Genomic DNA, 16,783 nt, shown 5'->3' with positions numbered 1-16,783 from the left:
TGACCTCCCTGAATAGATTACAAGCGGCCAGTGGGGGGGGGGTGAGTACTGCTGACGGACACAGTAGCCTGAACTTTTGCACTATTTCTTTTCTTTTGCCTCAAAGCAGGAAAATCCTGCTCCAAACTAGTCAGTACTACCCAGATAACGGGAGCATGAGATTTTACACTTACCAATCAAGTGTTAACACGCAAGGGTCTTTGTCTGAATGTGTATAAAAGGTTTGTGAAATTTGTTTAAGACAGAGTCTTTTGTACCAAGGTACAGGCTCTCTTTTTTCTGCAGAATAAAGCATTTTTCCTTATCCCTGTCAGGCTGTTAATTGGCTCTCAGCTAGGCAGACCCGATATTTCGGTAACAGTTTCTGGTGACTCCAGACGGGACTCTCCTAGCTCGGACATTGGACTCCGGATGGCTGCGGCGAACTAGGAGTGGCACCACTGGGGTGCTGAACCCCTCTTCCTCACTTCACCGCGGCCCCTGGGGTTCGTGCTCCGATAAGGGGAGCCCTAATAGGATAAGGAAATACTATCTGGTTCTGGTTAGAGGTGGGCCTCTTATCTGGTTATCTGGTTCTGGTGCACTATCTGGTTCTGTTCTGTTTAACCAGTTATTGTTGTTTTTCTGCTCTGTATACATTTGGGCGTTAGGTGTGTGGGCAGAACTGAGCCTCTCATTTGTAATTCCTCAGGGTGGAAGCCATTGAGTGCGATGAAGCTCTGACGTCGAACTGAGATCTTTCTGTCCCATCCCCTGTAGCAGTCAGTGTAATAGAAGTAGAAAAACCTGGATTAGACCATAATTTCTTCTGTTCTCTGTGTAATTCTCTTTCCTGTTTGAGTGTCAGCAGACAGATGGGTGGGTCTCTGGATAAAACATCTAAGGATAGTCCTTTGGATTATATGTTAAGTAAATAGCCCCTACCCGGTGTTCAAAAAGGGATATCAAGGAAGCGCTTTTTACAACTTTGCACCAAGGATTGGCCAGTCCTGGGAACTGCATGGCCCGAGTTTGGCTCCTTTGATATTCCAACTCATTTAACCCCTTTGCGCCTGATATTGGAGGATCAAGCGCCAGGTCAAATGGATTATTGTTTTTTGTGGGACGATGAGGCTCATCGTCGCTTAGAGAAGGCGCACATTCAGGCCCCTCTATTCCCGAAAGCCTCTGCCTTTCACGAAGCTGATTGTTGGAAGGATATTTCCCTCATGTATTGCCCCAGACCGCGACCACCTTCAGCGATAGCACCATTGACTGTGGCAGATTCGGTATCCTCCTCTACAAAGCCTGGGACAGCAGGTGTATCAGGACAGGTCCCGCCAATAAAAATTGAGGAATCCACAATTCAAGCCAGTGAGCTAACTAGTGGAGAGACAGGTGGTGGGTACACTTCTTCTCTGACCACTGTCCTTAGTCCGTCTAGTACGAGACAGGGAGATGTCTATAGAGAAAAAGCAGTTAGTATTCAGGCACCCCTTCGGACCATCCCAGTCCCCACAACGGATGGGAATGTGGTAGACCATTATGTATATTGAGACTGGGACTTTTCCCCCTTTGAATACTTCTGAGAACGCCCAGAAACTCCCTTGCCTCCTAGACGGGGCCTTTACTGTAAGGGCAACATGCATTCTTTATCAAGGGAAATGGATCCCCTCGTTCCTCCCGCTGGTCCCCGTGAATAGTACTCATACATTTTATATGGATGTTTACTCTGGCATTGTGTTGCCTCACCTATCCCTTGAAAAAATGTCTGGATGCCCACAGCCCATGGGATTGCTTGCAAGTTTTACAGCTAATTTGTTTGCTGTTATGTATTGTGGGGGCATCCTAAATGCAACCCATGCCCTGGGAAGCTTAAATATCTCCCATTGGAGGTGCCAATACCGCATGGTAGGTACCCCCAAGCAGTGGGATGTATTAGTGACCCGACGCCATCAAGTCGCTGGTAATACCCTTACCCTCTATTTAGAGACTCCTGGCTTGTATTTTATCTGTGGCCATAGCGCCACAAGGCTCTCCCTCCAGACTGGCAGGGTCAGTATGGTGTGGCCCGGATATTGCCTGATGTTCAAATTAACACCATGTTAGATTCTAGTCAGATCCTCAACCTGGGAAGCTATTCTCACAAGCTTTTTACCCCCTCCATAAGGACTAGAACCAAGCGCGCCGAGAATCCCTTAGTTGTTAGGCAGACAGGATTTCATTTCTTTGTCCGTGCGTTCATTCATGGGTTGTGGGTAGCTGAACTAGAGAGAGCAGTTATAAATATTTCTGCAAAGCTTGAAAAAGCAGCTAATGCATCAATAGACCTTTTTCAAAAGTTGCAACGAGAGATTGAGGAAGTAGCAGAAGTAGCTATGCAAAATAGAAGTATGCTAGATGCCATGAATGCTGAATTGGGGAGGCTTGTGCTCGCATCGGGGAAAAATGTTGCTTTTATGTTAATCACTCTGGCTTAACTGAACAAGATTTACAGGCTATTAAGAATGCTGCTGTTGTTTTCCATGCTGTATCTCTTGATCACACCTTTAATTTTGAGGACCTTCTCCCAGACCTTGGGTCATGGTTTACTGGCCTTTTCCGTACAATTGTTAAATGGATTATTTTCTGTCTGTTCTTCCTATGTATTGTTTGTATAGTAATAAAATGTGCAAAATGTCTGTATAATGCTGTAACTAAAGGTTCTGTTGTCCATAAGACAACTCAGTACCTGTCTCTTCAGCTTGATCGTAAATTACGTAACGGGCCTGGCAATCTGGGCTTGTCAGGCCCAAACGGGGGATTGTGAAAGCTGGCTGACTCCCCTTAATAGATTACAAGCTGCCAGTGGCGGGGAGTGAGTACTGCTGACAGACACAGTAGCCTAAACTTTTCTTCTGCCTCAGAGCAGGAAAATCCTGCTCCAAACCAGTCAGTACTACCTAGATAATGGGAACATGAGATTTTACACTTACCAATCAAGTGTTAACACGCAAGGGTCTTTGTCTGAATGTGTATAAAAGGTTTGTGAAATTTGTTTAAGACAGAGTCTTTTGTACCAAGGTACAAGCTTTCCTTTTTCTACAGAATAAAGCTGTCATAAACAGATAGCTAAGGGTTAATGTCTCTTTCACCTGAAAAAAAAAAAAGTATCCTGAAACACCTGACCAGAGGACCAATCAGGAAACCAGACTTTTTTCAACTCTGGGTGGAGGGAAGTTTGTGTCTGAGTTCTTTGTCTTCTGCCTGAATCTCTCAGCTAGAGAAGGATTTTTTCTATTTCCTGCTTTCTAATCTTCTGTTTCCAAGTTGTGAGTACAAAGTTGGTTTTTTGTTTTGTATTTACATGTCTATAGTTGCTGGAGTGCTTTAAATTGTATTCTTTTGAATAAGACTGTTTATTCATATTTCTTTTAAGCAATTGACCCTGTATTTGTCACCTTAATACAGAGAGACCATTTGTATGTATTTTTCTTTCTTTTTTATATAAAGCTTTCTTTTAAGACCTGTTGGAGTTTTTCTTTAGTGAGGAACTCCACGGAATTGGGTCTGCAGCTCACCAGGGAATTGGTGGGAGGAAGAAGTCAGGGGAAAACCTGTGTGTGTTAGATGTACTAGCCTGACTTTGCATTCACTCTGGGTGAGGGGGGAAGAGAGATTGACTCTTGGTAATTCTGTTCTCCAGGCTGGGAACGGGGAGGGTGGAATCCCTCTGTTTAGATTCACGGAGGTTGCTTCTGTGTATCTCTCCAGGAACACCTGGAGGGGGAGGAAGGGAAAAGGTTTATTTCCCTTTGTTGTGAGACTCAAGGGATTTGGGTCTTGGGGTCCCCAGGGAAGGTTTTTGGGGGGGACCAGAGTGCCCCAAAACACTCTAATTTTTTGGGTGGTGGCAGCAGTACCAGGTCCAAGCTGGTAACTAAGCTTGGAGGTTTTCATGCTAACCCCCATATTTTGGACGCTAAGGTCCAAATCTGGGACTAGGTTACTGACATGAGTGGCAGCGTTGGGAAAGATAGAATCCAGAAGCCAGTAGGAATATTATATTTTTCTTTTCTCTGCTAGGGGCTTTTTAGCAGAGAGAAACAGTTTGGTTTTAAAAGGGAACCAGAGAGAATTTTTTTTTCTCCGCTCTCTCTGGCAGCTTTCGCTTGCATATTAAGCAAGTAACCATTAAGAGACTGTTAAGGGTCTTTTGTCACAATAGCACTCCCATTAGGAGGCAAATACCAGCACTATATACATGCAAATAAAGTGTTTTTTCTGGTTTACTTTACATTGAAAAAATTAGCTAGGAAGAAAGGGAAAAAGGCACTGTTGCTAGGCAGACCCCAGGAGGCAACAGAGCCTGCAGTTCAGAAGATAAACACCGGAGGGCACCCCAACACAAGAAAACAGGAAACATGCCTACCAAGACAAAAATGGTGGCCGAAGAACATATGAAAGAAGCTGAACACACGCGAGAACTGGAAAAAAGACTACAAGAGATGGAGCTGAGAGAAAGAAAAAGAGAGGCAGCCTACAAAAGAGAGCAAGCAGCCAAAGATGCAGACCACCAAAAACAGCTGGAACTCCAGAGGGAAGCCCACCGACAGGCTATGGAATTAGAAAAGGCTAAGCAAAACACAGCCCACCCTAACAACCCTGCGCCAATAATTGTTCCACAGCACAGGAAATTTCCCACCTACAAGGCAGGTGATGACACCGAGGCCTTCTTGGAAAATTTTGAAAGAGCCTGTCTTGGGTACCGCATCCCTGAAGACCAGTACATGGTAGAATTGAGGCCACAGCTCAGTGGACCTTTAGCAGAGATGGCAGCTGAAATGCCTAAGGAGAACATGAACGACTATAAACTTTTTCAAACCAAGGCCAGATACAGAATGGGGATAACCCCGGATCACGCCAGTTGGCGTTTCAGAACCCAAAAGTGGAAACCAGATGTGTCATTTCCCAAACACGCCTACTACGTTGGGAAAAATTGTGAGGCCTGGATATCAGGACACAATGTTAAAACCTTGGAAGAACTGCACCTCCTCATACAAATGGAGCAGTTCTTGGATGGAGTTCCTGAGGACATCACACGGTACATACAAGATGGAAAACCCAAAAATCTCGCTGAGGCGGGGGAGATTGGAGCCAGATGGATGGAAGCGGCGGAAAGCAAGAAAGCTACTGTCAAGGGGAACGAATACCCCAGGGGGCACACCGACCATAAACCCTACAACCGAGGACCGCCAAAGACCCCACATACAACCCAAGTAAAACCACAGACACCCTATTCTTCCACCTCTCCAGTCTCCAGTAACTCACCTCGGCCCAGTGACCCATCAGATGGAAGATGCTTTAAGTGTAATGAACTGGGACATATCAAGGCCAACTGTCCAAAAAACGCCATCCGAGTGCAGTTCATTACACCACCATCACACAAAAGATCCCCAGGCCCAGATGCCTCTCAAATACCCTTGGAGTGAAGGGAAAATTTGAGAGTGGGCAGAAAGAAGGTTACTGCGTGGAGAGACACGGGGGCACAAGTGTCAGCTATCCACCAATCCTTCGTAGACCCCAAATTCATCAACCCAAAGGCCAAAGTGACAATTTACCCCTTCATGTCACAAGCTGTAGACTTGCCTACAGCTGAACTGCCTGTCCAGTACAAATGCTGTTCAGGAATGTGGACTTTTGCAGTTTATGACAATTATCCTATCCCCATGCTACTGGGGGAAGACTTGGCCAACCAGGTGAAGCGGGCCAAGCGAGTGGGAATGGTTACACGTAGCCAAACCAGGCAAGCTTCCAGACCCATTCCTGTTCATGAGCCATCCACAGACGCCCCGTCTGTGTTACCAGAGACCCAGACAGAGGTAATGAACCCGGATTCCATGCCAACCACTGAAACAGCCACAGCACCTCCAGTCCCAGGCCCGGAACTGCAACAGCAACTAGCACCAGCAAGTGCAACCACATCTTCAAACTCAATGCCAGAGGGCGCCAGCAAGCCAAAACTGGCAGAAGCAACAAACAGCCATACCCAAAAGGCTCAGCATTTTTCCTTATCCCTGTCAGGCTGTTAATTGGCTCTCAGCTAGGCAGACCCGATATTTCAGTAACATATTGGTCTTACAATGGAGTCAGAAACAGTGTCCTTAGGCTCTCAAGCCTATCTCGCCACCCAAACAAACGGGAATCAGTGATAATGGTCACATAGAGTAAAAAATCACACCACATCAGGTTGCTCCCAGTCCCAAAGTACTAGTTACTTAGTCCAGGTCAACTGGTCCTCCAGATATCACTCCAAAGACATCACTGGCAGCCAGGTCTCTAGTAAACTAACCACAAGTTTATTAGTCAAAGAAAAGGAAAGGAGAGCTACTGAGAGGTTAAAGCAGATCAAATACATAAACAGATGAGTCAACATTTGTCAGACCCAAATCATAGCAGAGATGTAGTGATCTGCCAGTTTCCCAAAAGTCTTTTCAGGGCTACCTAGAGAAACTCTGGGGATCTCCCTCTTCTCATTAAGTTATTCTGCCCTGTTAGAATCCAAACAGTCATAGATAAAGGATCTCTCTTTGAATCAGTACTTATAGCTTCCTTGAACAAACAACAGTCTGATGAGTGTCTGTATCCAAACAATGGCAAATTGCTTTGAATTTAGCACTCTTCTTCATTTGCATTCAGTGAGGTATTTAGTTATAGGAATATACATAATGTAATTATAATAGGAACAGATAAGTGAAAACAATACAAGTAACATTCCATTAGAATTCATGAAGTTCCAACAAGTATAAAAGAGGGACAGTGACATTATCACTTGGCCTCTGTCCTCCCCCATCTCAACATCTGGAAGATCGTTTGGAAGATTGGTTCCCAGCTGGGAAGGGGATCCGGCTTATATAATCATCTAGATGCCTGTATCATCTATTAGGGTGAAAAACTGCTTGATTCAGATCTTACTTAGTCTGTAGAATTTAGTCTGCAATTTTATTTTTAATTTCTTATGTAACCAACTTTGATCTCTATGCCTGCAACTTATAATCACTTAAAATCTACATTCCTGTGGTTAATAAATCTGTTTTATATTTTATCTAAAACAGTGTGGTTTTGGTTGAAGTGCTTGGGGAATCTCAGCTCAGGTTCACATGGACTGGTGCATGTCCATTACCCTTTGACAGAGAGGTGAACTAATTTAATGAGCTTGCACTGTCCAAGGGAGATTTTAGCAGTATAAGATTGTATATTTCTGGGTTGTAAGACTGGGAGCTAGGGTGATTTTTTGGTGCCTGTCTTTATATAGCTCATGAGTGACTTAGAGAGGATTGATGCAATTTAGTTGAGTGTTGGTCTCCACATGTTGATGGCTGAGTGATCACAGCACCTGGAGAGGTTTGCTGCTTGTCACTGGCATAGCATTGTGAAAAACAGCAATAATAATAGCCATAATCATAAAAGGCCAGACTGTGATACACTTTACCACCATTTAGGGACAAATTTTCAAAAGTATTTAGGTAGGTGAGATACCTAGGACAAACCCATCGAGGAACTTAGTGTATATCTGCACTACAACTCCTACAGTGGCACAGCTATGATACTGTAGCACAATAGTATAGATGCTTCCTACATCAATGGAAGAGATTTTTTTCCTCATCTATGCAGGTAATTCACCTCTTTGAGAGATGCAGTCACTAAGTCAATGGAAGAACCTTGCTATCAATGTAGGTACCATCACTTGGGGAGGTGTTGTTTCTACAATGGTGGAAAACCTCTTCATTGCAGTAAGCTGAGTCCACACTATAGGGTTATGCCAGCATAGCTATGTCACCTTACATGCTGCTATAGTCCCCACAGTGTAGACAAGCCCTGAGTATCATACAACATATAGAGGAATCTAGGCTTTGTTAGGAGAATATAGACTGGTTTTGTTCTGTTTCTGTAATTCTGATACATATCCTGAAGGAACTATATTGAAATAACTTAAATGTTAGTGAATTAGAATTACAGAAATGAGTTCATTGTGGGAGAATTGAGTCTCAGGTTTACACCCATTGATTTTGGGGTAACAAGGGGAAGAAGAGGAGTGTGAAAGCTCAGGCCTATCGCTCTAAAGAGAAAAATGATGCAGAATGCAAACTGTGACACTGGCAGACCAGGTGCCAGCTCATGTCAAGGACTCACTGAACCCAGATGAATGCCCAGCTGGAGATGAGTCAGGTTCACCCATGCATTTGTATTGTTAAATAGGTATTAGGTTTATAAAGATGTGTTTAGAATTTGTGCAATACTTATGAGTTGCTGCCTGCATTAAGCTCACTTATAATGTCTGTATGCAAGTTCTCAAGTTTTTAATGTTGAAGCGTTTGCTCTGTAACTGTAAAAGTGTTTGCCCTGAAACTGTCAAGAAAGGAGCATTACCAAGTGTGAAATATGAGTTTACCACAAAAGATGTCATCTCCTCTCCAACAAAGGAAGGCCCATAGACGCCAAACAAGCCATCAGTGGACCAAAGACTTTGTGGATTGTTTGCCCCTGCCCATCTCCCCCCTCCCCAACACACACACACAAGCACACATCTCATCAGCTCGGGCTCTTGGTGCAAGGAATAAAAATTCATGTTAAGAAATTGTTGTCTCTATACTACTAGAACTCTCAGGATACATCTACACATCAACTAGACACCCATGGCTGGTCTGTGCCAGCTGAATCTCAGGCTGTGGAGCTGTTTCATTGCTGTGTAGATGTCTGGGTCTGGACTCTAGCTCTCTTTGAGGTGGGAGGGTGAAAACCCAATTTTCCACTGAAAAACTGTTTTTGATGGAAACATTTCAATCCACCCTAGATAACAGCATACTGAAATCAGAGATTTCAGAGTGGTAACTGTGTTAGTCTGTATCAGCAAAAAGAACGAGGAGTACTTGTGGCATCTTAGAAACCAACAAATTTATTTGAGCATAAGCTTTCATGGGCTAAAACCTACTTCATCGGATGCATGCAGTGGAAAATACACTAGGAAGATATATATATACACAGAGGTGTATATATATGGGTGTTGCCATACTAACTGTAATGAGAGTAATCAATTAAAGTGGGCTATTATCAGCAGGAGAGAAAAAAATACTTGTGTAGTGATAATGAGGATGGCACATTTCCAACAGTTGACATGAAGGTATGAGTAACAGTATGGAAAAATAAATTAGCATGGGGAAATAGTTTTTACTTTGTGTAATAACCCATCCACTCCCAGTTTTTATTCAAGCCTAATTTAATGGTGGCCAGTTTGCAAATTAATTCCAATTCTGCAGTTCTCGTTGGAGTCTGTTTTTGAAGTTTTTTGTTGGAGTATTGTGACTTTTAGGTCTGTAATTGAGTGACCAGGGAGGTTGAAGTGTTCTCCAACTGGTTTTTGAATGTTACAATTCTTGAGGTCTGATTTGTGTCCATTTAATCTTCTCTCTCCCATTACAAAATAAGGAGAGAGATTGAGAGTCTGGGAGAATAAATCCAGCTCAGTACCTGTTCTGGGTAACGCTTTGTGTTTATGCACTTGGAAATTATCTAGGGTATATTGTGACTCATTACCCACCCTGCACTCATGTTTAAAAACCCCTTTGTAATCACTTACCCATTATTATTTAGTGGCTGTGCCACCTAATTCCAGTGGGTGAAAGGGCAGTAGAATACACAACAAGGAAGTTTTTTATAGTCCTTCCTCCTAATTCTCAGACTTTTCACAGAAGCAAGTAATTCATTTCTCCTTTTAAATGCAGATTACCTTGTTGTTTTTTTGTTGACTATGCAATAGAAGCATAGGAACTGACAGGAATTGACATAGGAATTATCAGGTTATGCCTCTAATCCAGCATCATGTCTTCAATTGTGGATAGAACCAAATGCAGCAGAGGCAGGTGTAAGGATCAGCCATAGGCAGCTGAAGGATAATCAGTCCCCTACATTAGGTATCATCTTGAATCTCTAATAATTTGAGGCTAGTGTAAGAGCTGAAGCATGAGATTTAACATCCCTTCCAAAATGTATGTGATTATCACTTAAGCCTGGCTTTTCTTGATATCCATCAAATTGTCCAATTCCTTTTTGAATCTTGTTAAGATCTTGGCCTGAACCATTTAATGTGTCAATCAGTTCCACAGTTTAATTACTTGTGGGGAGGGAAAGTATTTCCTTTTAGTGGTTTTGAGTTTCCCAAGTTTTATATTTCAGTTAGCCTTAATTAATATGCCATAATTAAATTTAGTGAGATTATTCAAGCCAAAGCAATTGCTCTGACCAGCATATATTGAGTTTCAATATAGTTGTATTTAAAGGATGTTTTAAAAAAATAAACATTGAAAAAATATTGAAAATTCAATGAGCCTATGAAGAGCAATGTAGCACTTTTTAAAGTGAAAAACAGCATTTAAACTGGTTAACAGAGTTTCGCTGTGCCATTAGTGCAAATTGGAACACAATGGTGACTATGGAAACACAACTGCTGCTTCCATAGCACATTCTCTTACACAGAATTACTCCCTATCTGAGTGTCTAATAGATGTCAGAACAGATGGACAAGAATAGAACTTCCCAGTTGTAGGTGTGATCTGCAAATTCACGGTTTGTACTGTAATGTTTTGACTATTAATTTTTCATGTTTTTTTCACCCTCAACAATGCTCACAATAGATATTATGTACATTAGTAAATATGATGAGTGTGATGCTTTTGCTGCTGAGTCTTTCTGCCATTTTTAAATGACCCAATGTACTTGGTCCCTTTAGAAAACTAAGTAGTAAAACAGTTGTCTAAAGCAGTTACCACTGTGGCTAGTTCTCTATTGCAGAAGCCAATCTCAAAATTGTATTTATATTAATTAACTGCATTACATTGAATAAACATTAAAAAGGAAAGCTTTTAAAGCTTTCAGGGTAAATTTTCAAAAGCATCCAAGTCCCATTTTAAAAAGTGATTTGGAATTTAGTACCTGTTTTAAAGTATTTAGATGTCTGAAGATACAGAAAGCCCCTAAGGTGATTTTCAAAAGTGCCTAGGCATTAAGCTCCTAATAGGAGTTAGGTATCTAGATCCAGATTTTAAAAAATATTTAGGTGTCAAACTCACTCAAACAACCTGGACCTTGAGTGATTTGAAAAATCTCACTAGGCAGCTACCTGCATCTTTGGGTGCCAAAATACCTTTCAAAATCTGGTCATAAGTGCTTTTGAAACTTTTACCTTTAATTTTACCTGAAATATTGAGTACTAAGGCCAGTTGTCAGTGCAATTTAACAATAAAACGATAAAGGCTTGAGGTTTTCTGTGTGTTTCATGTTTTTGTTTGATGTTACTTGTTGGGGTTTTATTGTTATTATTAATACCTATTTTCAAGGGGGACATTCAACATCAGCTGTATAATGAGACACTGGTTGTGGCCTTAATTAGAGGTGTAGGGTGTAAAATAATGCACTCCAAAGGATTACTAAACAAAATAGTAAAATATTTTCCAGAGGTCAGGGGGTTAAGTCAAACTCCTTTTTCATAAGAAAGGAAGGAAGAAATGCAATGGAAGATATTTACAAAGAACTCTATGTTTATGTATATAATTAGATTCCAGGATTGTCAAAACATATCTCACGTCTCTTTTTGTTCAGAATACCACGAGGTTCAATCACCAGTGGGATTTGTGGTCTGTTACCGTCCATTTTTTAAGTTTTCAGCCATTCTGACTTTGCAGATTACAGCTATCTGATGTACAGCTACTGTAAGGCATGTATCTATGTCATGCCCAGAGTTCTAAAACACTGGGATTTCAATGCTAACTCAACCAACCACCACCCTTACACTACAGCTAATTTGCATGCAACCATTTCATTGGCTGTCCGAGGGAGACTGAACACATAGGTGGTTACACGGCCTAACTGTGACATGCCACATATGTTGTTTCTGATACTGATGATTTCTAGATATCTAGATAGATAACAACTTATGATTTTAAGCCAATCTCACGATTTGTTCAAGGCCTCACTTGTGATTTTTACATAGGAAGGATTGGCTTTGCTCCAAGCTAAAATTGCAGCTCTGGTATATGTGCCAATCTTGCAAAGAGATACACATGTTTTTTAACTTAACACATGCGAGTTATGTGTGTTATGTATATTATTGGGATCTGGATATTATTGGGTCATTGCTCAAAGAAGGCAGTTAAGGTGACTTTGGATATGATATGTACCCTGCAGTTTACTCAGAGTGTCACAACTAATACAAAGTGAAACAGATAGTTTAGCATAAGTAGCTAACACATATTTCAAGGGTCCATACAAGGTAAGTGGTCAGAGCATTATAGATGGGTGACATCTCTAGGGATGATGTTTCATTTCTTGCATTTGCTCAGGAATGTCGCTGGTAAGTTTTGTTTCTTTATCTACATGTTGTGGAGTTTCCATTTTGGACAGCAAAATTCGATATCTTCCATTGTTGTTATGCAGTACTGTTGTAACCATGTCCCTCCCAAGATATTTAGAGAGACAAAGTGTAGTGGTGATATATTTTATCGGACTTTGTATTTAGCTGTGACTCTCTGAGTACATTCCCCAGACCTGAAGAAGAGCTCTGTGCTCTAAAACTTCTCTCTGTCTCACTAATGGAAGTCGGCCCAATAAAATATATTACCTCATCCACCTTGTCTCTCTATTGTATCTTGGGACCAACAGGGATGCAATGATATTGCATACATTTCTGAGCACCGTCAGCACTTGCTATTCCTTCAGATATCTATGATGACATCTAGGGCAAGAGACTAGATAAGGATCCTTAAAGGATGTTACAAACAGTATTAAATTCAGACAGACAGCATACTGGATTAGATGGACCACAAGTCTGACCCATTATGGCAATCCCCATATTTCTAAATCATTAAGAATTCCTTAACCTTATGTGATAAACGAGTCTGTTAACCAACATGACATAGATGGACACGCTATAGGCTAGATTTCCAAAGCTATTTAGGAACTCAAAGATGCAGACTAGGATTTTCAAAAGTGCCTAAGTGGGTTAGGCATTCTTGAAAGAGAAACCACTGGAACTCTGAAATCAGCTCTCACTCAGAGGGGAGAATTGCACTCCTATGGAGACCCCAAACTCTTCTCCTTGCAGCATCTCACTGGGATGCTGAGGACTAAAACTAAGCCAGTACTGACCTACCCACCTGATCCTCTGCAATACAGCACTCCAATAGCAGTGCTTGTGGCTTTAGGGTCATTTCTTGTGGGATACCTGCTCTTCTGATACCATCATCCCTCTGCTGGCAGCACAGTGCGCATACTAGCACCATGCTGGGGTCAACAGTGAGTCTGAAGGGAGGGCACAGTTGGTGGAGTTTCAGGGGCATATCACCACTTTCTGAACCCCAGGTTGTCACCTTAATCTCTTACAGAAAGATCCCCATAGGTTTTGGGAAACTGATGGGAGTCAGGTGCATCCAGTGGTGAGCGAAGAAACCAATAGTATTAGCTGCTTGAAGAAAAGTGAATTATGGTGACTAGAACTGGTCAACAGTTTTCTAGTGGAAAGTTTTTCTGCTGGAAAAATGAGGATTCTTCAAAATTGAAACATTCCACAGAAAAGTGACAATTGTAAAAAAAAATGAAACAAATGGTTTCAGCATGTCTGGCCTTAATTGGGCAGGAATATTTCAATTTTTCATTGGAAAACATTTTTTTTTGTTTGTAATTCCATTTATCTTACATTTTCAAAATAGCTCTATTTTATAATAGGTTTTGTTCATGTTTGTTTATATTTTATGTTTATATTTTGTGTTATATTAATTATTTTATATTTTAATTTTATTATTATTTTTACATTATTTTATACGTATAATTTCATGTATCCTTTTTATATGATTTTCATTCCATTTTATATTATTTCCATTTATATTTTTTATTTTACATCATATTATAGTATACATTAATGTAAAATAGTGTACAATATAAAATCAAAATTAGAAGCCAAAAGATAAAGGAAAAGTAAAAATCAAAATCAAATGAAATATAGTGCATAAGTAAACTATGATATACAGATAGCTTAGTGTTAAGTGCTTTTTAAAAAGTGAAATGATGGTAAACAATGCATGGAAAATGTTGATTCATAAAAATTGAAATATTATGTGGGAATGATTTCAGTCAATTTCATTTATTTATTTATTTATTTATTGGAATAATATTGAAAGGAAAAAAATTTTCAAAGCCATCCTTATAGGAGAGTAATCTTTAGATACTTCAGTTTAAATATATTTTCTCTAGTTTTTAAAATTTATATTTTATTTTGTTTTATTGGTTAATTATAAAAAAAAATATTATAGATTCATAGACTCTAGGACTGGAATGGACCTCGAGAGGTCATCGAGTCCAGTCCCCTGCCCTCATGGCAGGACCAAATACTGTTTAGACCATCCCTGATAGACATTTATCTAACCTACTCTTAAATGTCTCCAGAGGTGGAGGTTCCACAACCCCTCTAGGCAATTTATTCCAGTGTTTAACTACCCTGACAGTTAGGAACTTTTTCCTAATGTCCAACCTAAATCTCCCTTGCTGCAGTTTAAGCCCATTGCTTCTTGTTCTATCATTGGAGGCTAAGGTGAACAAGTTTTCTCCCTCCTCCTGATGACACCCTTTTAGATACCTTAAAACTGCTATCATGTCCCCTCTCAGTCTTCTCTTTTCCAAACTAAATAAACCCAATTCTTTCAGCCTTCCTTCATAGGTCATGTTCTCAAGACCTTTAATCATTCTTGTTGCTCTTCTCTGGAGCCTCTCCATTTTCTCCACATATTTCTTGAAATGTGGTGCCCAGAACTGGACACAATACTCCAGTTCAGGCCCAACCAGCGCAGAGTAGAGTGGAAGAATGACTTCTCGTGTCTTGTTTACAACATACCTGTTAATGCATCCCAGAATCACGTTTGCTTTTTTTGCAACAGTATCACACTGTTGACTCATATTTAGCTTGTGGTCCACTATGACCTCTAGATCTCTTTTCCAAACTAAATAAACCCAATTCTTTCAGCCTTCCTTCATAGGTCATGTTCTCAAGACCTTTAATCATTCTTGTTGCTCTTCTCTGGACCCTCTCCATTTTCTCCTCATATTTCTTGAAATGTGGTGCCCAGAACTGGACACAATACTCCAGTTCAGGCCCAACCAGCGCAGAGTGGAGCGGAAGAATGACTTCTCGTGTCTTGTTTACAACACACCTGTTAATGCATCCCAGAATCACGTTTGCTTTTTTTGCAAAAGTATCACACTGTAGACTCATATTTAGCTTGTGGTCCACTATGACCTCTAGATCTCTTTCTGCCATACTCCTTCCTAGACAGTCTCTTCCCGTTCTGTATGTGTGAAACTGATTGTTCCTTCCTAAGTGGAGCACTTTGCATTTGTCTTTATTGAACTTCATCCGGTTTACCTCAGACCATTTCTCCAATTTGTCCAGATCATTTTGAATTTTGACCCTGTCCTCCAAAGCAGTTGCAATCCCTCCCAGTTTGGTATCGTCTGCAAGCTTAATAAGCATACTTTCTATGCCAACATCTAAGTCGTTGATGAAGATATTGAACCGAGTCAGTCCCAAAACAGACCCCTGCGGAACCCCACTTGTTATACCTTTCCAGCAGGATTGGGAGCCATTAATAACTACTCTCTGAGTACGGTTATCCAGCCAGTTATGCACCCACCTTATAGTAGCCCCATCTAAATTGTATTTGCCTAGTTTATCGATAAAGATATCATGTGAGACCGTATCAAATGCCTTACTAAAGTCTAGGTATACTACATCCACCGCTTCTCCCTTATCCACAAGACTTGTTATCCGATCAAAGAAAGCTATCAGATTGGTTTGACATGATTTGTTCTTTACAAATCCATGCTGGCTATTCCCTATCACCTTACCACCTTCCAAGTGGTAATCACCTTTGCAGATGATTTCTTTAATTACTTGCTCTATTATCTTCCCTGGCACAGAAGTTAAACTAACTGCTCTGTAGTTTCCTGGGTTGTTTTTATTTCCCTTTTTATAGATGGGCACTGTATTTGCCCTTTTCAAGTCTTCTGGAATCTCTCCCGTCTCCCATGACTTTCCAAAGATAATAGCTAGAGGCTCGGATACCTTCTCTATGAACTCCTTGAGCATTCTAGGATGCATTTCATCAAGCCCTGGTGACTTGCAGGCATCTAACTTTTCTAAGTGATTTTTAACTTGCTCTTTTTTTATTTTATCTTCTAAACCTACCCCCTTCCCATAAGCATTCACTATGTTAGACATTCCTTCAGACTTCTCAATGAAGACCGAAACAAAGAAGTCATTAAGCATCTCTGCCATTTCCAATATTACGTTTTAGATTATTTTAACTTTATATTACTTCATTGTATATTATATTATTTTATCATTTTTTTATTTTATTGTGTATATTATATATAATATACACAATAAAATATATATATATATATATTTTATTGTGTATATTATATATATATATATATATACATATTTTATTGTGTATATTATATATATATATATATACACATACACAAACATTTATTTTATTATATGTGTGTGTGCATGTGTGTTGTTTGATCCAGAACTAATTTAATTTAAAAACAAAATGTTTTACAGTAAATTTCACATTTGTTGGGGGTTTTACTCATCCCTTAGTATCATGTTGGGGAAATGAGGTCAGCATTGACTCAGCAGATGACTTAATAGGTGACAAACATCCATTAAGTTCAACTCCAATTCCTCACTTTACATATTGGAAGCTTTGTACTG

Source organism: Gopherus flavomarginatus, chromosome 11 (genome assembly GCF_025201925.1).
Source record: "Gopherus flavomarginatus isolate rGopFla2 chromosome 11, rGopFla2.mat.asm, whole genome shotgun sequence".
Classification (NCBI taxonomy): Eukaryota; Metazoa; Chordata; order Testudines; family Testudinidae; genus Gopherus; species Gopherus flavomarginatus.
This window is presented reverse-complemented; position numbering follows the sequence as displayed.